The sequence below is a fragment of the Ambystoma mexicanum genome, chromosome 7q, assembly GCF_040938575.1.
Source record: "Ambystoma mexicanum isolate Mex_15411 chromosome 7q, UKY_AmexF1_1, whole genome shotgun sequence".
NCBI classification, from domain to species: Eukaryota; Metazoa; Chordata; class Amphibia; order Caudata; family Ambystomatidae; genus Ambystoma; species Ambystoma mexicanum.
The window spans coordinates 892,302,222-892,323,650 of NC_090941.1; positions in this window are offsets into that span (position 1 = coordinate 892,302,222).

Genomic DNA, 21,429 nt, shown 5'->3' on the forward strand with positions numbered 1-21,429 from the left:
GGCTGGGCTGTGGAGCGATGGTATCCCAGTCGGGAGTCTTCAGTTCCAGCAGGGGTGGTCCCAGCAACTGCACCCCTGCAGATGGCTGACGTGCAGGCACCAAATAGCAGGGCACATGGCCAGCAGGCAGGCAGGCAGCAGCAGATGGCAGGTGGGAGCGTGCTCGGGGCTCTTGGGGGCAGGTAAATGGCCTTTTGGGCAGGAGCGTGGTCTTTGGTGTGTTATCGCGTGGCCAGCTTGATACAGAGTGATTTGGCACATGAAAAAAGTACATGTCAGTGTGAAATTCAAGGAAAGGGCCTGTGACATTACGCGCACGGGCGTTTCCCACAACACGGGTGCATGTTTATTGTACACGTGAAAAGACTGCACGTCCGGGTGTCACTGCGTGTGATTGGAGGAAAGGCCCTTAGTGCGTAGGTGCCTAAGTGATGTCGCACGTGTGGGCTGGCGTAAAAGGTACGTGGAGGACGCCATTTTCTTGTACATGCTTTTTGTGGAGACCGAGAGGTACTTCTTGTCGGTTCACATGCTATTACTTCACAACGGTTCCAGTTCGTACTCCCTGTTTCCTCAGACTGCTTTCATTTCTTCATTTGGCGGGTGTGTTGCCAACGCGCACATGCGCGTCTTTTTCACATTCTTTTTCCAGGCAGACAGTGAGTCGTGCATGTATTTTCCAACTGTGGTTGCCCCCGTGTGTCGCGTACCCCTTCAGAGGTCATTGTAGTCTGCGTGTATCATGCGTACACTTATTTTTATGTTTCTGGGTGCCACAGCATAGTGCGGGTTAATTTTTCCACGCACGTGGTCTACCAGGGGTTGCGTGCACGTTTGATATTGTTTTCGGGGTGCCTGTGCGTTGCGTGACCCGTCATCTTCCCCCAGGGGTCACAGAAAGCCTTGCTAGAGCACTAGGGTATGAATACCATCTAGTACCCAACCCCTTTCACCCCAATTGCCCAGGGCAATTGTTTACTGCAACTCCGATACACACAACAACATCAGTGCCATGGTTGGGAGGTGACCAAGCAGTAAGGGAGGCAAAGGTGGCCGACTTCCAAAAGGTGGGCGCAGTAGGGGACATGGCCAGGGGATGTGCAGGGTGGCTCAAGCGGGCAGTGTGTGGAGGACCAATTGGGGCCACCTATGCTCCCACCCCCACCCCAAATGGTTGTGGGAAATGTAGCTGACACCATCCCAGCTCAGCCCTTGTTAAACCGGCCCATATTGTCAACTGAACCGGCACAGGATGACTCCCAGGCTGACTTCCAGGTCACCAAGTCTAAGCCACGCGTGGCGGTGAAAGTTGCTGTCACCAGGCCAGGTGGATCTGGGGCAGCAATGTCATCTGCTGCCCCAAGTAGCCAGGGTGAGGAGGCTGCAGGGGGAGCTGCAGGTCAATCCACCCCAGCTCTGAGTCTCTCAGCCGGGACAGTGTCGGTCCAAGTCCATCACACCGAGGTTGGTCCTGCCAACATCAACCTGCAGCCAATGCCTGCACCGAGACCTTTGGTCATTGTGCCTACACAAACCTACAGTACGCAGTCCACCTGCGCTTCTGCCCCTACCAACCAGAGCGGCGTAAGACACTCAGGATCCGCACCACCTTCCAAGAAGAAGAAGGGTGCTCTTGCACTACAGGCTGGGACCCCAGACACGGCTACACACTCCGGCACGTCAAGGAAGCCTAGCTTCAATGATGCTGAACTAGATGCAGTTGTGGCCTATGTGTTGGCACATAGCCGTGAAATGGTGGTGACTGCAGGTTGCAAGACTACGCCTGCTCAACGTAGGGCCCACTGGCAGACCATCGCAGACCACATTAGTGCCCTTGGATTAGTGAGGCGCACAGCTGATGATTTCTACAAGCGGTGGAATTACCTGAAACGCAGAGCGAAGAACAAGCTGGCTTCCAATCATGCCTCTACTCTGGTGACTGGCGGTGGGTCTCCACGAGAGGACGACCAGCTCACTGAACATGAGTCTGTCACTGGAACCTTCTGCACAGAGGAACAGATCCGAGGCATGGGAGACCTACCAGATCTTGAAGCATTGTCCGGTGAGTGCCCATGCATGTGTGTGCAATCCATGTGTATGTTGCTTCGGTGATGTGTTCTGATTGAGTGCCAGGTGAGGCTGTGTAGTCATGACTGGTATGGGTCACCCATGTGGTTCCTCCCAACCATTCCCCGGCCTTGGGTTTGGGTATGACAGTATCTCTTCTGACCACAGTAGCCAATTTGCACCAAATTACTGCAGTTGCCCTTCAACTGTCATCTTGCAACAACATTGTTCATGATGTTTTCCTGTTCATTCAGCCTGATTGTTTCAATCCTTGCCATTTTACGACGCATTTTTCTGCCCTACTGCCACAAATGTGACATACTTCTGTCATAGATTACACCCCACAATGGGCCACATTTATTACCTTGTTATGGGAATAATTTAACCATTCAGGCTGATTGAGTAATGGCCTGCACACAATCATTTTTGGGCCCTGTTTGAATGTTGAACATGACTATTGTCTTCTGTCATGTTGAAGTGACCAACCATTGATGTATCCATCTGCCTGCCATCACTGTATAATTGAACACTGGATCAGTTGCAGTGTGTGGCACATGCGTGTTTTGTCGCACTATTTTGCATGTTGTATCTCATGATGTCCATCTCACATGGATGGGTGACAGTACTTATTTCCTACCATATGGCTGTACTTTTCAAATGTACCATGGCTATGCTACGTGCCATCTGTGTGCTGGCATGTGTAATGTTTGTGTATTGGACATGCCACTCACAGGCTAATGTGTGATGCCAGTGCTATCCAGCATGCAGCACATGTGTTGCTTTTCCATCTTGGAGTCCTCAGTGCCTGCTTCTTGCCTCCCCTTCCAACTCATTGACAGTGCATGCATGCCATGGTTATAGTCATGTGGGGCATGTGTAATTTATGTACTGGATCTCTGCCTCGTCAGGCCTATGTGTGTGCTATGGTGCTCATGCCTGTTTCCATTTGTTATCTTTCATGTTTTTGCAGGTAATGAGGCACTTGATGCTGTTGAGGAGGAGGAGATGGTGCAGACCCAGCAGGAATCACAGCCACAACCGGGCACCACTGCAGGACGTGCGGTGGTGGTGGGTGAAAACCCATTTGTCCTACAAACCATGCTGTCCAGGGGTGTCTCTGGGTAGACCTCTGCAGACCTCTATGAATCAGGTGCTGAATCGGACAGTGAGACATATGTGCCATCGCAGGTGAGTGTTTCTGGCAGGGATGCTGTTCTGTCCAACCCACCTGCACTGGGGGTAGACCCCTCTATGGGGCATTCAGTGTTGGAAAGTCTGCCTTTGGCGGTTACGGATGCAGGGTCACACTCCACAATATTTGCTCCTGTTCCTGGGCCAGCAGATCAAAGGGGGAATGCAGTCCTGCAGCCTCAGGCAGTGCCAGCACAGCAAAGTGCAGATTGCCTTGCCCCAAACAGCTATGGTGCCCGTCAACACGGTGGCCGTGCGCCACCAGGCAATACAGTGTGGGAGAACTCCATGTACAGTATTGCAGCACAACAGGGAGCATTGTGTGAAATGATGGCTCAGGCTATGGATAGGGTGGCCACTTCCATTCTCCCCCCTGAAAGGCAGATGGAGCTCCAGCAGCAGGCAACAGACTCCATTTGCCACTCACACAGGGAGGACATGTTGGTGTCCAACAGGGACCGACGGGCTGGACTGGAGGCTCTGCGCAAAGCCATATCTGTAGAGTCACAGGCCCACAGAGAAGCCCTGAGGTTAGAACACGGGTTCCTCAGAGATACTCTGGGTGAACTTGAGGCTTCCCGGAATTTTAGGTCAGAACAGCAGCTGGAGCAGCTCACATGTTCACTCTCAGCTGAGCTCCAGGCAACCCGTGCGGAGATCCGGGCATCACGGGAGGCCATGAAGGCAGAAATGCAGGCAACCAGTGAGGTGCTGCATGGGGATCTCCGTACCATCATCCTGCAGAACCAAACCTTCCAGACCCCCATGCTTGCTGACATGGAGGACCATAGCAGGGCTTTGCGTGGGCTGCCTCCCATATCACGGCCACCTCCTGATGTAGCAGCTGAGGGCGAAGAGAGCGATGGCAGTTCTCCCACTGTAGCATAGCCGTGCAGGCCACAAGCCCATGGAGGTATTTTCTTTTTCTCAACATCCACGCATGTGGGTGTTGGGGTGCACTCTGTACCTCGAACCTCCTGGGTGGCTTCCACCCCCCCATCCCCGGTCAACACATGGCCATTTTTGATTTTTCTTTTTTTTTAAATATTTTATTTTTACAGTGTGGTGCTTTGTGCGGCTCCCGTGGGCATCCACTGTGTATTCCAGCTGGGCACATGCAGGCTTGTCCTGTCTTTGGGTTAGATGTTTGGTTTCCTGACACACACACCCCTCCTGCTTCCCCTTTCCATGGGCTTGCAAAGGGTGTGACCAAGTGACAGTAACTTACACAGTGACATTGGGCTCCCATGAGTTGTGTGGGCAGTCTGTAGTCAAAACTGTGTGTACATCACTAGTGGGGATTGTTGTTGGATTGTACACTGCATCGTGTATTGATATTTGCTTGTGCATCCATGTCTTTCTCCTTATATACGTGTAGGTTCTTCATGTCTTCACAAGGCCGTCTCCTTTGCAGATGCAGTTCATGTTGTATGCAGTACACTGAGACATTTGCCTGACAGCAACACTCTGCAGTTGGAAGGGGTCGATGTGCTGCCTTAGTCAGGTAGTGAGACTTGCAGTACTTCAATTTTTTACTGTCATATATTGACACAGTTTCATCCTGTTGCTGGTAAGTATTTGTTCATGTGTGCTGTTCTGCTGTTCTTATTGATTGCTGAGCGCATATTGTCTGTCACCTGTTTACATTAGGGACAGTGCACATTGTGACACTTGTGTCATGTGTTGTGCATTCATTTCGTTGCTTTCACATTGCATGCCATGCCATGGTGTGTTGGGTAGCTGAGATGGGGAGGGGTTGGGTGACATGGTACTATTTTGATGTGGTATTTTGCAAGGGTGTAGTCATTCCTGTTGCATGAATGTGTGTCTTTTTGTGACACAGGATTGGGTGTTTTTAAGTAGGTAGGGATGCACACAATGTAACACTTCCAGGTGAACAATCTCAGGCTAGTATGGTTGTGACAGTTGACTGTCCCTTTTGTCATCATCATTGATTGTCAGCTGGCATGTGCCAGGCCTGTGTGCACTCCACAGGGGTGGGATTTTAGGTGAAGTAATTTGCCACAAGCTGGGTACGGGCTGCCTCACCACGTGCCCTTTCACCTCCCATGCGCAGCGGCCGTGCATGTGGTTGGGGATGTGGGGGCACCACCATGTCCACCGGCACACCCCGGCGAGTTGCAACGTTGTGCAGGACACATGCTGCCACTATGATCCTGCACACTACTGGGGGCGCATATAGCAGCTGCCCACCAGAGCGGTCAAGGGAGCGAAAACGTGACTTGAACACTCCAAATGTGTGCTCCACTATGCCCCGGGTTGCAATATGGCTGTGTTGTATCTTACCTCGGATGGTGTGGTGGGGTTCCGAATTGGCGTCATCATGTAGGTGCTCAGAGGGTAGGCACTGTCTCCTGGGGAGGTGATAATGGTTGTCATTAGTGGGGTTTTCCCATTTCTCAGTCTCTGACCTTGCATGCATGTGCAGAGGCATTTATATTCACCAATTAGCCATGTGTCGCCATGCCGGCCAGCTTCCAGGTCCCGGTTTAGGGATGACATTCTGAATATGAAACTATCATGGCTGGACCCTGGATAGTTGGCATATACTGAGGTGATGATTCCCTTCGCATCACATACAACCTGCACGTTGATGGAATGTCAGTGCTTGCGGTTCCGATAGATGTGCTCAGTGGCCCTGGGTGGACGTAGAGCCACATGGGAGCAATCAATGGCACCTAGGACTTTGGGGAAGTGTGCCACCCCATAAAATTGCTGGACAACAGCCTGCCTTTCTGCAGGTGATCTGGGCATGTATATGTGCCTGCGGACTGAGGGGCGTGCAGTCATGATGGCCAACACCTGGTGTAGGCAGCGTGACTGCATGGCCTGTGACACCCCCCCCCCCACTATGGCACTTGTCCACTGAAATGAACCAGTAGCCAAAAAGTGCAGTACATTGAGCTCCTTTTCCAAGGGGCTCAGTGCTTGCGAGCACAGGGTGGGTGATGTGAGGTCATCCTCCCACTCCCTCACCAGATATAAGATTATGTGTGGTGGAAACATGTACCTCCCATACACCTGGTCATCAGGCATCCCAAAAAGGCTGGTCCTGGGTAAAAAAATGTGGGGCCTGGCTATCCTCCTCCTCCTGCGGTGTCCCACGACCACTGCTGCGAGGAACGGTATATTCATCGTAGCATTTGAGCTTGGTTGTTGTTTGCGTGCACTTTTATGCTGCGCGGGGCCGCTTACGCCTGCTTCCTGCTGACGTACGTGTTTCCGGATTAGCGCTTCTTTTTTGGCGCACGCCTTTCCCTTGTTTGATTCCATGAATATGTGTTGTTGGCACGCGTGTGGGCGTTGCGAGCATTTACCTCCTGTACTTCCCCCGTAACGCCCACATTTTCATGCGTTGTTCCCCATTCCGCGTGTTATGCCCCATGTTCCGCCCACTTTTGTTGTGTGCGCTACGCTATGTTCGCTTTCCATGTGCGCGTAGCGCATGACGTTTACTGACGTGTGAGCCCGCGTGCGCCACCCATGATTTTAGCGCACATCCCAGGATTTACACATGCACTGAATTCCATGAATCGATGTGCGTGGCTTTGGCACGCGTGCGCTGCGATTTTCACGCTTGCGCTGCGATTTTCACGCTTCCGCTCCCCTTTTCGGCGCACAATTATTCCATGAATCGGCCCGTATATGTTTTGTAGTTTCCTCTTGACCATGTAACAGACAGAATCGACAACGACCATATTTCAGTTCTAAATTGGAAAATTTGTAGTGCACATGCTCCAAGGTCACCAGTTTATTTAGTTTAAATCGCATGTAGGTGTATCACACCTTGGGCCAAGGACATTTTAGAATATACGCCGGGCGATCAGCTCTTTTAGCTTCAAATGAAGCATAGTCAGTATAGGTCTTATATGTGTGATTCATATCAATGGTTAGGAATCACGCTGTGATGGAGGAGGAGTTTATCAGAGCAAGTACATTCTGCATTTGACTGACTAATAGGACAAGCAAGGGAACCTTTTGAGCAATCAAAAGATCATATAGATCTTGATATAGAGAGTTCCTTGTTGGAGTCAGCTTTTTTTCATACAAGGAAAGTTTACGCCAAGTTTATCTTGCAGACAAAGACAGTAGTCTAAGCTCATGACGAACTATAGAGTTTGGAACAGCAAGGGCTAATCTCAAGGTCATTTTCCAGATTTGGCCTTGTATCCTATTCAGAATCTCATTGATATTTAATAAGCTTAAATCTAGACCAAACAGTAAAGTTGGTTCAACTTTAAGTGTGTAAAAGTCTAGAACAGGTGCTAAGGAAAACTTTCCATACTTCTTGTAGATGATTCTCATCTGAGAAAGCAGTGGGCGCACCTTTTCCTTGAGTCCTGCTGTCCAAGATTTTAGAGAATTGGTATCAGCGAGTTCGTAACCCAAGTATCTTAGTGATATAACTTGTAGGATGTTTTGTCCATCCATATTCCATTGATAGGTTTTTGTTTGCTTTTTGTTTGCAAAGATGATAGTATCAGATTTAGTAGAACTCGCTTGAGAATTTGAGCTGTTGTGAAGTTCTGAAAGACATTGGGCCGCATTACGATTTTGGCGGTACCCTTTAAATCCGGCGGTAGCGCTGTTACCGCCGGATTTAAGGGTCTGCCAAATCAGGGCTTTGGCGGATTTCTCCCCAGCTCTGAGCTGGGGGGAAATCCGCTGAAATTTCACGCTCATACCGCCAGCGGGAAATCCGCTGGCGGTATGAGCGCGAAATTTCCCCATTGAGCCCAATGGGGAATGGGGCATTCCCAAATGGGCTCAATGGGGAATGGGGATTTTCCAAATCCGCCAAACCCGTGATCCGGCGCTAATAGCGCCGGTGGGTTTGCCGGTAGGGTAGATAGCGCCAGCGCTATTAGCGCCGGCGTTACCGCCCAACTTGTGATGAGGCCCATTGAATTTTCGCTGCAGCCCTGAAGGCGTTCGATCAAGCAAAATAATATCATCTGCAAAGCAAAGCCAGTGAAGATGTAGAGTGCCTAGCCTTGCTGGATACATACCAGGGTCAGTCCATAGTTGATCAATATTGCAGATGTAAAGATTAAAAAGAGTAGCCGCAAGGTTACAAACTTGCTTTACACCTGTCATGGTTGGGATTTTGCTTTACACCTGTCATGGTTGGGATGTGTCCCGTGATTGCGCCCTCCCGATTGAACTAATCTTCTTGGAAAGCCCATCTTGAGCATTTTGGTCCAAAATATTTCCCATACCACAGCATCGAAAGCAGAGGAGAGATCCAATGCTGCAGCGTAGATTGGCCCATGGTTAGAGATCTACGATACTTACAACAGATGGGCTAACACCACCGCAGTAAGAGAAGAGCTCATATTTTTTCTAAAGCTCACTTGAGATTTAGAGTAGATGTAATTTTCAACAATGTGACTATCCAGATGTTTAATTAAGAGAATAGCAAATGTTTTTGCAGCAGAATCCATCAGGGCGATCGGACGAAAGTTTTTTGGATTGTGAGGATCATCTTTCTTATGAATAGGGATGATTATGGCGTTTCACTGTGACTGAGGAATTTTGGTGGTTTGGAGAATATGATGAAATTTTGATTATAGAACGGCTGCCCAAAATTGCGGATCAGATTTAATAATGCAAGGTGGTATTCCATCCGACCAGCCAACTGGGAATTCTTCATCATTCATTCGTCATTAATTGAGAATGACAAATCATTGTTGTAAGCAACATTTAAAATGTCATTATGTCGTGAAATGAATGAAAAAGGCAAACTATATTTGGTTAAGATGTAATTTTGCCAAACATGGCAAACATCTGCAGGGATCGTAGATAGCATATTCATACTGTCAGATTTACACGTACCTCTTAAAATCGTCCATATATTGCAAACATCCCGTTTACAGAGCAAAATAAGAAGTCTTTGGTTGTCCGAACAATGAATTTGATGTTTTATCACTTTCTATTGGTTCTTATAGGTATGTACAATAACATGTTTTCTAAGTGTATATTCATTGTGAGAAATAAGAGCCCTTGTGAGGGCTTTTAGCGCCAAGTTTTTACAGGTTTTATGTTTTGCTATCTCAGCATTGAAAGGTTTATTATGTCTCGAGGCCACATTTAGGGCTGTCTGAGCAAGAGCATGAACGCGTGATCTGAATATGTTGTTGTTCCATTTCCTGCGGGGAATGGTCGATTTGTTTTTGGTCACGTACGCCCGTCACATCTCTATGAACTAAATAAGTAAGATGTTGACATAAATTCGGTGACCAATAGACAGAATGCATTTTTCGATCAATCTGAATCAGAGCCGTTTCCGGTTTGCATAAAAGGGGAAGCATGTGCCTGTTGATTGTGAGATTAATAGGAGAGTGATCCCCATAAGGAATAAAACATATCCAAATAGGGTTTACAATAGAAAGCAGGTTAGCTGACACAAAAACAAAATCAATGCATGAGGAGGCAACACCCCTCGTCCAGGTAATAGTTGGGAAACCACGGTGAAAGTTGACTAGATGACAATTCCAATTGTCAAAGTACTGAACCCATAATTCTCCTCTGCATCTGGGGCTTAGTCTCAATCCCGCTCCCACCGGATGAAAGTTAGAGATCGAAATATCATTACATAGGGCATTGAAATCTCCACCAAAAATGAATTCATAATCAGGATTGTGAAGAAGGGCAGCTTCAAGTACAAAATCTAAGGAATCCAAAAATTCATAAAGGGTATTTTTTACAGGGTGGAAGTAAATACATATAACTAAAAGAATCGAAGCAGAGAAGGTCATATGATGATATTCGATAGCCAGAATATCATTGTGAGAGCATGAATAGCATTGTTCAGTAGAATAGTAAGCCCCCTCGAGGGTCTCCCCCATAGGCCCTGCATTAGCATTATGTGAGAATGTCGTGAATCCATCTACACAATACGTACGTGTGGACATAGTTTCCTTGATGAGAAGAAGCGCGGGAAGATCTTCCGTCTTGCAAGAATCCAGCCAAGCTTTTACATTTGTATACCCACCACAATTCCATGAAATGATTTTAAGTAGGTCCGGCTACGTTTGCTTGGTCGTTTTTGCGATTTCAGAAATTGTAGCCAGCAATGGTGCTAGCCATGCTATGTTGGCTGCATTGGCAACCAGAGCAGATCATTGTGGAATTACATTGTTGGTTGGAATAGAGCTTTCCGAATTTACATCACTCATTGCCACCGGTTGAGCGGCAGTAATCACAGAGGCATTGAGGACGTCATTTGCCTCTTCTAAAGAATCAAAGAGGCAAAGTACTAAACCTCGAGCTTTAAAGTCCTCCCTTTGAGACCAAATTAGATGCAAGATATTAGGAGAGTAAGTGCCGCAAATCACCCTGTGATTATTATGATTGGGAAGACGAATCCACTCTATATCATCAGATATCAGAGTTCTCAATTGAGGGCTGTATTTAAATGAGCTAAAGAGGAATGATTGATTTATCCTTTCTGCCCGTTCTTGGCCGGATCACTTGTCCATTCCAATATATTAGGCATAACACTGGGAAATTCGTTGTCATCACTAAACTCTTCCTCTTGAACCTTTCAATGAGACAGTGACGAGAGAGGAGCGCCGCCACCCTTTGGTGGATTATGTGAGGCATTAAGCAAAGAAGGGGCAGCATGGACATTCCCATCAGGCATAAGCTTTCTGATGTTAGAAACCTCTTTTGAAGTTAGAGTTGCAGAAAGATAAGAATCTGCAGCAGGTTCCACTATACCACTTTGAGAGGGTGGGTCTACCGCTGCAGATTTGGGGATTGGAATTGGACTGTGCTGCATTGTATTACCAATTCCAGTTTTTATTTATGCAAGTAATTGGATAAAAATGTGATAATTGGCTTTGAATATACTTGTCAGTTAGAAGATGATTATCAAGTAAAAATTATACTTCCTTAAGAGAAGTAGCACTCTTAGAGCTAGTGCTTGAATTAATTTTAGATGGAAGAGTTAAAGTGGGAGCTACATTGCAATCATCTGAAGTTGTAGGATTAGATTTCTTTTATTTAATATATTTTTTTAGATTGTTTTGTTTTCCATGATGCATCATGAGTGACCATGTTTAGTACACATTGGGGATTCGTCATTTAGTTGTTCCAAGTCGATGTTTGGATCCTCATTGCAGGGACACGGTTATAGCTTAGTATCAGAGACTTTATCAAGATGTTTCATGTGAGGTAGATCTTTAGATTTTTTTGTTTGGGACTTTATTGATGTTTTATTTTTGATAATTGCTGTGTTGTTGTGTTTTAAAACTCTTGCATGGGCTTGATTGAGCTTGCGAGAATATAATCTTGTGTCAGGTTGCGGTATAGAAATGGTATTTACAATATCGTCCAATACGGCCAAAGATGTATTGGCTTTATCAAGCTCCTCCATGGCTTCAATGAGTCGTGACGGACTGTTTGGGTAGGCTTTTCACTCCGGAATAGGAGTTAGCTGGGGAGCTACATTTATATCACTGATATTTCTGTGCTGCTGGGAATTATTCCTTTCAGTGATAAGGAATCTGAATACGTCATCCAGCTTTAGTGAATTGAGTCTTACCGCTTCCAAGAGTGGCAAAGCGCCCGTAGTTTTGTTTGGGCAATCTTCTGAGAGACAAACAGCCACTGCCTGGGCATAAGTTCCTGAAGCTGTATTCAAAATTACCCCATTATCAAAAGTTTGAGTGGTTTTCATATTGGTATTTGATTTGAGGAGCATTTTAACTTTTGTGATTAATGAGTCTAACATCACCATTATTTCGATTTGAAAATTTGCATGTGCCAGCATATAGCCCTCCAATTTACTCATTTTTGAAGTTAGGTTGCCAATGAGATGCTTGATATAATCTATCTGCCCGTGAGTCTTTTCATGACCTTTATCAAGGATGTTAAGAATACGCGATATGACTGGATAATCGGTTAAATTTTCATTGGTTATTCTGCCTAAAGTGTGGTTATTTGCGCCATCGTCGAAATTGGTTAGATCATTATGAGGAAAAGGGGGGAGACTGGTTGATCAAACTCCTAATTGGCACTATCTATTTTTGGAAGAGACATATGGTGCTTAAAATCTGGGGAGCTTGTCGAAGGATAGCAAGGTTTTACCACGCTATCCTCATGCAATAAGGAATGACGGTCGAGATTGGTTTCCTGGATATTGTGAAGAAAAACTTCTTCCACCTCGGAGGGGAGAACCGATATAAGAGAAACCCGAGTCAATGAGACACGAAAACACTTACGCCATTCGGCTTCCACAGCTGGTGAAAGAATAGAAACGTCCTAAATACAAGTACCATGAAAGGGACCATGTTCAAAAAGTGGTGTGTCTTTAGGCAGAAAAGCAGTAGTATTTAAATCGAGTGCATGTGCTATCGAGTTCTGTAACCAAGTTGCCGGTGTTGGATAGAATTAATGTGACATATTCGTGGAGATTGTACAGCCACCCCTGGTTTCCTACTGTCGTTTGGTTCAACAGCCAAGGATTGGAGGGTGTGGGGAACAGTTTCTAGGTTCATCACCTGTTCACCATGCGTGGAATATACAGAAAGAGGGAGATTGTATGTATCGTCGCCCTCCTTCTCTTAAAATGCATGGAATTGAATGGGAGCAGTCATGTTAAGGCTGGAGTTCATGCGTCTTTCATTTAAGCATTTCCCACTACGAAGACTCCCAACCATGGTGCCCAAGTGAATGGTAGTCGATGTGTGTTATCTTACTTATATACGGCACTGTGTGGGTCAAAAGAGCAGTATATGCGTGGTTAATGAGGAATCTCTATTCGAAATAACCTAGAAAATAATCAGTGAATGACGCCACCAGTTGATTAGTTGCTAGACATACATGCACGTGGAGCCGTCATAGTATTAGGCTTCACGAATCAGTGTTAATTTGACTGAGGCACAGCAAGTCAGCTTCTATCAATGCCTAAGTGTGTAAGTGTCTGAACCATGGCAAAGAATTCAGATTATATGACATAAATCATAAGCCCCCACCTACCCGCCACACCCCCGAACAGCCACACAGCGAAACACTTGCAGGCACTTACAGAGGCGCACACAGATGCGCGTACAGCCGAGTTTTAGAAGGTTTGTTGGGAAGTAGGGGGCGGGGCTAGTGCATTCTGTGCAGGCCTGGGGAGGAAGTGAAAAAAAATGAAAAAACACATAAGCAATGTGTAATAGAAGTTGGGACCGAAACAGAAGCTAACAGACACAACTCGATCCCCTAGTTTCACTACAAGACTATCAGTAAATCCATATACATGAATGAAAGCACACAAGTCTAAGGAGTATAATTACTGGGAATTGGAGTCCAAAACGGTGCTTGTTAGCATTTTGCCGTTAACGCAGCACAAGGGACTTCCTCTTGTGCATGCAACCTCAGCGTGGACTGCAAGAATTCCTTCCCAAACGTAGTTCGTAGCAGCAGAAATTGACCAGTCACTCCAGCCATACAGCCAAACACTTGCAGGCTCTTACAGATGCGCCTGCCTAATGTTTATCTTTCACCAGGTATTCCTACAATCTTCACTTTCCTTCCAGTTATAACACAGTTACACCGCTTCACTGGTTCATTGACTTCAGATAGTATTTGTTCCAACTTCCACCGTATTGACATCCCATATATGGGGGCTTGTTCAAGTTCTGTCTGTCAACTTCTTTCTTAGTATCTCTTAGCTTTTGTCAATGCTTGTTACAAGTTTCCCCAAATTGACTTTTTACATAAGGAGATTTGTACAACTTGTGCCTTTAAATTCCTTCATTAGTGTCTATTAGCTTGTGGCAATGCTTGCTCCAATTTTTCGCAAATTGACATTTCATATAAGGAGATTTGCACAACTTGTTTGCCTTTTAACTCTATTTGGCCAGTATTATAAATAATTACTCAAGTGTTCATAAGTTTGCTCACACGTCCCGGGACTCCCAAATTCTCTGGGCTGACTCACTGTGCAACATGTAGCTTCAGCAAAGGTTTATCTCTGGCAGGCTTCTCCTGTCAGGCAGGGTCTCATTCTGTTCCAGAGTCAGCTTTCCAACTATTTGCAGATTGAACCAAGTCAATCCCAAAGCCCACTTCTTCTACGGTCTCACAGCAGCTGTCTGTCTCCCAGCGGTCCCTCCAGGGTGCCTGCTGTTTTTTTGGCGGATTCCCACTCCTCCATTAAGGTACGCCTCCAGGGGGTTGCCTTTAAGCGCTGGCTCTTACAACACGGCTCATCTCCATGTGACTGCTTCTGCCGTTGGGTCCACTTTCCGCTTTGTCTTCTCTGCAGCTCTCCTCTCCTCTCTCTGTTTGCAGGTTATCTGTATCCTGCGCAGCTGATTGTGAGTCTGACAAATAGACCGCATGTGGAACTTGATGTTACTTTCATTCCACATTGACTACTTACTCTTCTCCTTTGTCTCAGTACTTGAGGCTTTCTGGGATTTGGAATTTTAAACCATTTTTTAAGTTATTTTGTTTACACCTTTGTCTAAATAACAAACATCACAAACAGTAGCTGTTAAATAGGTTTTAGCTGTGTTATGTACACATGAAGAGTGAATACTGCGTCTCTCCTGTTGGAGTCATACCTTTTCCACGACAGCCATCCCCTAACATGTGATCCATCCTCATAATACCTCCCATAGGGTCGGGATCAGGTGGCGGCTACCCTCCCCTGGCCACATGGGAGGCGATTCTAGGCTGGGGTTTAGTGATGACTCCATAGGATTAAACACAACTCTCCCTCTATGTTCACCTCCTCTAACTCCTCTCTAATCTTCCCTCCTCCATTATGTTAATCTCCTTCAAGCTCTTTTCTCTCTCCTCTCTTTCTTGATGTTAACCTCCTCCAGCCTCTTCTGTACTCTGCCCTCTTGTTTGATGTTCACTTCCTCAAAATTCTTGTTTTCAGCTCTCTTCCTTGATGTTCACCTGCTCCAATCTCTTCTACACTCTCCTCTCCTCCTTGATAATCACCTTCTCAAATCTCTTTTGAAATCTCCCTCTTTATGTTTACCTCCTCAAACTTCTTCTGTAGTCTCCCCTTTTCCTTGGTGTTCACCTCCAGCAGCCTCTTCTCTACTTTCCCTCTCTCAGCATCCTTAGTTATCGCTACACTTTCACCTCCTCCTGTCACTTCAATTCTCTCCGCCACTCCAACTGCTCCTTTAGCTCATTCTGGTCCTCTGCCTCTCCACTGCCTCCCTAGCCACTATTCCAAATATCCATACCCTCTGAATCTCTGCCCAGGCATTAATAGGGCTTTATTCTCTCCTCCTGTGTCAGTTTCAGCCTACAACTTGCATGTGTGCTTGATGATCATTTCCAGCTTGGGAAAGGTTATGCCACAAGATTTCAATGGACTCATGTTTACTGTTTCTGTCACAGGGCACTTCTACGTGGATTGAGCCTTCAATAGGTTGGTGTGACATGTCAAGAGAGGATGGGAACCCCTCTAAGCTGGGGGTGGGAAGCCTACCAGGGAGAAATCCAAAGCCGTGCTTCCCCCGAGGACGCTAGCAGTTGAAAGGGTCCTTGTGCCAAAATGCTGTTATGTAGTATCTCTTTGTCTTGCATCACACTTCATGGACAAGATGCTCACAAGACTCTTTCTGAATTTCCTACAGTGAACGTAGTGCTTTGAACCAAGACAAACAGAACCCAAGAGAAAGTGACTCTCCAGCACCACATGCAGTCCACATCCTGAAAGAAAGGCTTCAGTGCTGCAGGTGTTCTGCCACTGGAGACAGAAACCGAGTAAGTAAAGTTGAAGCGGGCATGTCAGTGACTATGCAGTGGCGAGAGAAGCTGTATAACATTCTCTAGTGCCAGCTGCAAACAACTGCAGCTAGCAGTTTGCTCCCTGGGCCACCAGAGACTAAACAACAGGGCACTGACCACCAAAGAGACTGCACTTAAGGGAGGGCAGAATTAAACTTGTTAACATGAACATGGACAGTGAACACCTCAGGCTGCCCTCACTATTCCATGGTGGGCCCGAACAGAGAAAAAGGGCAGGATGTTGCCTGTTATTATTTACCAGTTTTGCTGATTATGTCATCTCCTGGGCAGTGAAGACGGGGCCAGATTGGTCAGGGCAAGTAAACCAACGGCAGGAGGAGGAGAATAAAGAGAGCAACAGGAAGTGTGGGTTGTTCGGGTGAGCTCAAGGAAGGAGTTGGTGACAGAAAAAGATACCAGCAGGAGGAAGGAAGGAGAAGCGAAGTGTGGAGGTGATTTCAGCAGCAGGTCAGCTGGTGGTTAGTAAGTGTAAGTTATACTTTGTTGTGAGTGTGTATAAGTGGGCAATGAATGTGTCTGGGAAAGAAAGTGTAGGGAGTGTATGTGTTTGTGTGAGTGAAACAAGGGTTTTTGAGTAAAGAGGTGGTGGAGTGATTGTAGTACTGTGGAGGAGGTGGTAGTATAGTGTGGAGGAGGAATTAATAGGTTCTAGAAGGACAAGGTAGATGAGGGAGTAGTAGCACAGAGGAGGGAGTAGTCATGTGTAGGAGGTAGTAGTTATGTGGAGGAGGGAGTAGTCATGTGGAGGAGGGAGTGATCATGTGGAGGAGGGAGTAGTCATGTAGAGGAAGGAGTAGTAGTATCTGAGAAGATGCAAAGCATCAAAGCATGGATGCAAGGCTTAAAAGAAGTGAGTGGCATCAGAGGGACTCAAGAGGAAAACACTTGGATTAGAAGGAGTGTAGAGTTGAATGGAGGAGAGAAGTGAGAGAAGAAGACCAGGTGGTGCTAGGGAGAGGCATGCAAAGGCATAATGGAAAGAAGCCTGAATCAGGCAGAGTGCATGTAAGGCACAATCAAATACCCCTTTTGGGCGAATAACCCTTGGATAGAGTTGTGACAGTTAAGCCGTCCCTGCATAGTTCAAATATAGAAGGTATCACTATTGGCCATTTTAATAAGCCGGCATGAAGGCACACACCTAAGAGTGTGGTTGAACAGCAAAGTAGACTTGTCGAGGGTGGTTCCAACTCGAAGGGGTGTCCGACAGGGTTGCATTGTTGCGTCAATATTGTTTAACTACTATTTGGCTGACTTGGCACACTCATTAACCAATCACTCCCTGGCAAGCCCCCACAATCGGCGGGCAGTCCATAAATTGGTTTGCATACGCCGACGATCTTGTACTGTTGAACCATACGCCAGTGTGACTCCAATGCCTTCTGAATGCATTTGATACCTATGTCCAAGAAAATGACCTGCTAGTGAACTCCCACAAAAGCAAAATAGTTGTTTTCAAAAGGCCACAAAGGATAGCCCCAACACATGAATGCTACCTGTTAGATCAAGTGGTACCATGTGTTAAGGAAGTTACATATCTGGGTCTCAAAGTTCACTCTGTTCAAACCTTAGTCCATCTAGAATTAGACCTAGAATATAAACTGGTTCCTTTGGTAGCGCAAATGAAAAAACGATTGGATGCATACTGCAAGTTTTCGTTGGTACTAATAATATGATTCTATGTGCATTCACAGGTATTTTTTTTATTTTTTTATTTGTATATGTTTATATATGAAACCTTTACAATTACATTTAATCAGAAGAGAAAAATGATATACATATCAATAAATTGTCAACACAGCAAAGCCCTAATCTCCTTCTAAAATGTATACACAACATATAAAATCAGTGCAGAGATATATAAAAGAATGAACATTTATCAAAAATCAGTACAGATTCCGAATTCATACAGAACAAGACATAACAAACCGTCATAAGTTACAAATACTGCTCAGATAGTGGAGCCATTTATCAGAATAGAGAAAAGATCTTACCAAAATCAGATGAAGGGTGCATAAAGATCTAAAGATTTGATAAAGCCTGTAACCGCAAGGCCTCCATAACATTAGAAATTGACAGACATCTTGATCAGATAAACACATCTGCCCCCAAAAGTCCAAAACTATTGAATTTTCCCAAACAGAGTACCCTAGAACCTTTCAGTACTGCGCAGTCTAAAAACAAAAGTTTCAGTAACCCCTGTCGCATGACAGAAACGACAGAGGATATTTGAATCTTTAATCGCATTCCTTCTGTACAGACCTTCCTTAGTAGGAAGAATGTTCCATCTAAGTTTCAGGAGGAGAGAGCGATAATAACGATTAGGAAATTGTGTCAAAATAAAGGACATAGTACCTCTTTCATTTGTACTATTCCAATCATGAGAATAAAGGTTTTTTTTCACCTTATCCGGATTGGACATTAGAGTAGTCCTATCCGTATCCAAATGCAACAAAGTCCTGTCACAGAGGTCTCTAAATTTTGAAAGATATACATTGCGATCCAAGCATCCCTGTGAAAAAGAAATTCTACCCAAGTCCACATAGAGAGAGTCCTCTTTAGGCCAAAACACAGAACGAAAAAGGGCCAAAACCCGCCAAAGGGATTTAGCTCTCAAAGACACAAGACCTAATTCAAACCTTATGGCCACTACTGGGATACTATTGGGGAGTCTCATAACTCTTCTCCCGAAAATACCCTCTATGGAATCCCAGAAGGTATGAATATCCAGATAGTGTAGTTTCATGCCATATTCTAATTTCGGAACAACCTTTCCTTCAAAGAAGTCTACCACTGGCTTAAAGGAAAACCTACCATACTTATTATCCAGCTTAATTGTCTGTGAAATAAGGGATAAGGCTTTATATCTAATATATCGTCTGAGTTCACCAACCGAAGGTTGAGCCAAAATCAGAAATCCCAAATAAACAATTTTTTGTGCTCTAACAATCGGTTCCCCACCAATTTTCCACACTTGTTTGTTCCCTTTTTTTTCCTTTTGAAAAGATCATTGTACAGGTTTTGCTGGGGTTAATTTTTAACCCATTTAATGCGGCATATTGTTCAAACCTACATATTAGTCTTTGCAAACCGACTTTGGTCTGATCAAAAAGGAGAAAATCGTCAGCATACGACAACCACGAGAACCTGAGATCCCACAATTTTGCACTCACCAGCCCTGAATCCCTGAGAAATTCCCCTGTGTCTGCCAGACATAGAATGAAGAGGCAGGGAGCCAAGGAGCAACTCTGTCTCACCCCTATAAGTGTTCTTATTCTTCTGGAGAGGGTCCCTTTCAAATTAATCCTTACATGAATCCCCGAGTTTTCATACATTGCCATGATAAGTTTGAGAAGGCCTGTGGGGAGCCCCCAGTTAGAGAGTTTGGCCCAGAGGTGGGACCTAATGACTAAGGCAAAAGCATTTGACACATCGATCGAAGCAACATATAAAGTACCCCCAAATTTGCCCCATGCTGAATCTTGTAGAGCGGTTAGAATAAAACCATTTAAATTGGTTGAATGTGTAGCCCTGAACCCTGTTTGGTATTTGTCTAAGATATGGTTCTCTTTAATCCAGTCATTCACATGTGAGAGTAGCAGAGAGGCAAAAAGCTTGAAATCTGCATCAATAAGAGAGATTGGTCTATAGTTCTTAACAAGGGTCCGCTGACCCCTCTTAAAGATGGGAACTACATGAGCAGTCTGCCAACTAGTAGGTATTATGCCAGTTCTCACTATGTTTTGGAAGAGCATGGAAAATACCGTAGCCCATATTTTTGGTAAGGCTTTCAGTGTGTTGTTCGTCAAACCATTTGGGCCTGGTGTCCTTGAGTTCTTAGCTTTGACAATTAGCCTAAGTACTGTCTCATAGTCAATAGAGGGCTCCCCCAGAGTGTTAAGTATGACCTCCACAGTTGCAAGTCCTTGAAGACCCTCTTCCCCTTTCCCGAAAAGCTCAGTGAAGAAATCTACCCATTGGACGTCCAGGATGGAGATCAGTAACAGAGGCAGACTCTTGAGATGAGAAGAGAGACCAAAAGGCCCTGAGATCCCTCGTGACCAGAACACAGAGCATCAGCTCTGCATTGTTCTGCAGCAATCTGCTTTTTTTTGCTATAGAATGTCCCTTTCTCAGTTTATCATGGACACTATTATGGAGAGCATTTAAACATCTATCATAATGTAGGGTATTAAACACCATTTGTTTCAATAGAAAAGAGGTATGGTTCAGAGAAGACAGAAGTTGGCCATTAAAAACATTAAGGGGGTAATTCATAGAATTCGGCGCACAAGTGGCGCACGCGGCTGGCGCACAGTGTGCGGGTGCGGTAGTCTGCGCCAGCCGCGTGCGCCGAAACACATTCAGGCACACAGCGTATTCATGGATTCCAACATCCACAAAAAGCCGTGGCGCAGAGTGGCGCAGCGACCCTGCAGCAGCGTCAGTTACGCCCCCAAGAACGCCCCTCGCGCAGGGAAAAGCCATCAAAATCCCCAATCCAGCGCAAAGGGCAGCAGCAAACGCAGAGCGGGGAGCGTGTATTTCAGGGGTGTGCGGGTGTTCTCACACGCGATAGGCCTGGGTACGTGTATTACAGGGGTGCGCGAGAAAATCTACACGCGATTGGGCTGGGTACGTGGATTTCAGGGGTGCGCGAGAAATGCTACACGCGATTGGCCTGGGTACGTGGATTTCAGGGGTGCGCGAGAAATTCTACACGCGATTGGCCTGGGTACGTGTATTACAGGGGTGCGTGAGAAAATCTACACGCGATTGGGCTGGGTAAGTGGATTTCAGGGGTGCGCGAGAAATGCTACACGCGATTGGCCTGGGTACGTGGATTTCAGGGGTGCGCGAGAAATTCTACATGCGATTGGCCTGGGTACGTGTATTACAGGGGTGCGCGAGAAAATCTACACGCGATTGGGCTGGGTACATGGATTTCAGGGGTGCGCGAGAAATGCTTCACGCGATTGGCCTGGGTACGTGGATTTCAGGGGTGCGTGAGAAATTCTACACGCGATTGGCCTGGGTACGTGTATTACAGGGGTGCGCGAGAAAATCTACATGCGATTGGGCTGGGTACGTGGATTTCAGGGGTGCGCGAGAAATGCTACACGCGATTGGCCTGGGTACGTGGATTTCAGGGGTGCGCAAGAAATCCTACACGCGATTGGCCTGGGTACGTGGATTTCAGGGGTGCGCGAGAAATTCTACACGCGATAGGCCTGGGTACGTGTATTACAGGGGTGCGCGAGAAAATCTACACGCAATTGGGCTGGGTACGTGGATTTCAGGGGTGCGCGAGAAATGCTACATGCGATTGGCCTGGGTACGTGGATTTCAGGGGTGCGCGAGAAATCCTACACGCGA